This window comes from Anoplopoma fimbria, unplaced genomic scaffold, assembly GCF_027596085.1.
Source record: "Anoplopoma fimbria isolate UVic2021 breed Golden Eagle Sablefish unplaced genomic scaffold, Afim_UVic_2022 Un_contig_12529_pilon_pilon, whole genome shotgun sequence".
NCBI lineage: Eukaryota > Metazoa > Chordata > Actinopteri > Perciformes > Anoplopomatidae > Anoplopoma > Anoplopoma fimbria.
This window is the reverse complement of record NW_026551871.1, coordinates 1-1,134: the sequence shown is the minus strand read 5'-3', so window position 1 is coordinate 1,134 and position 1,134 is coordinate 1. Positions and strand designations below refer to the sequence as shown.

The 1,134-nt window shown below is 39.7% G+C and overlaps 4 non-coding genes across 4 annotated transcripts; all 4 read right to left on the bottom strand.

Moving 5' to 3' along the window:
- Positions 1 to 109: 109 nt before the first annotated feature.
- trnat-ugu (transfer RNA threonine (anticodon UGU)) lies at positions 110 to 183 on the bottom strand. The gene has a single exon. It is a non-coding gene; the product is annotated as a tRNA-Thr (tRNA).
- Positions 184 to 434: 251 nt separating this feature from the next.
- Positions 435 to 508, bottom strand: trnat-agu (transfer RNA threonine (anticodon AGU)). Its single transcript has one exon. It is a non-coding gene; the product is annotated as a tRNA-Thr (tRNA).
- A 279-nt stretch (positions 509 to 787) lies between these two features.
- Positions 788 to 861, bottom strand: trnat-agu (transfer RNA threonine (anticodon AGU)). The gene has a single exon. It is a non-coding gene; the product is annotated as a tRNA-Thr (tRNA).
- Positions 862 to 965: 104 nt separating this feature from the next.
- Positions 966 to 1,039, bottom strand: trnat-agu (transfer RNA threonine (anticodon AGU)). The gene has a single exon. It is a non-coding gene; the product is annotated as a tRNA-Thr (tRNA).
- Between the last annotated feature and the right edge of the window lie 95 nt (positions 1,040 to 1,134).

Sequence of the window (1,134 nt, the reverse complement as noted above, 5' to 3'; positions counted from 1 at the left end):
ACCAACTAAGATACAGCGCCTGTGTGAACTCCTTTTTAATTGAATTCAAACCTTTGTGCATCTCCACAACTATGATTTAAAATATTCAAAGTCAACACTCCCATGGAAGAGGCACTGCTGGGATTTGAACCCAGGATCTCCTGTTTACAAGACAGGCGCTTTGACCAACTAAGCCACAGCGCCTCTGTGAATGCCTTACACTAAAATCCAAACCATCGTCCACATCCACCAATATAAATCAAAATATTCAGCAACTACACTCCCACGTCAGAGGCACTGCTGGGATTTGAACCGAGGATCTCCTGTTTACTAGACAGGCACTTTGACCAACTAAGCCACAGCACCTGTGTGAACTCCTTTTTAATGGAAGTCAAACCTTTCTGCATCTCCACAACAAAGATTTAAAATATTCAAAGTCAACACTCCCACATGAGAGGCACTGCTGGGATTTGAACCCAGGATCTCCTGTTTACTAGACAGGCACTTTGACCAACTAAGCCACAGCACCTCCTTGATGTGGTTATTACAAATGTGATACCTTTGTTAGTCCATTTTCCACCAGAACTAAAGTTAGTTTTCTTTTTACACTTTAAGTTTCCATATAACTTTACTTTCTGAGGCACTGGTGGGTTTTGAACCAGGATCTCACTGTTTACTAGAGAGGCACTTTGACCAACTAAACCACAGCTTCAAGTGTTAATCTCAAATTGTAAACCAGTTTTAGTCCATTTCCACTCGAACGAAAGAAAAGTTTATTTTTATAGTTAAAATATCTCTTTACTGTCAGAGGCACTGCTGGGATTTGAACCCAGGATCTCCTGTTTACTAGACAGGCACTTTGACCAACTAAGCCACAGCACCTCCTTCAACTGTTAATCTCAAATTGTAAACAAGTTTTAGTCCATTTCAACTTGGAATCGAAAGAAAAGTTTATTTTTATAGTTAAAATATCACTTTACTGTCAGAGGCACTGCTGGGATTTGAACCCAGGATCTCCTGTTTACTAGACAGGCACTTTAACCAACTAAGCCACAGTGCCTCCTTGATGTGGTTTCACAAATGTGATACCTTTGTTAGTACAACTTTCACAGAACTAAAGTTGAGTTCTTTTTTAGTTTAAGTTTCCATATAACT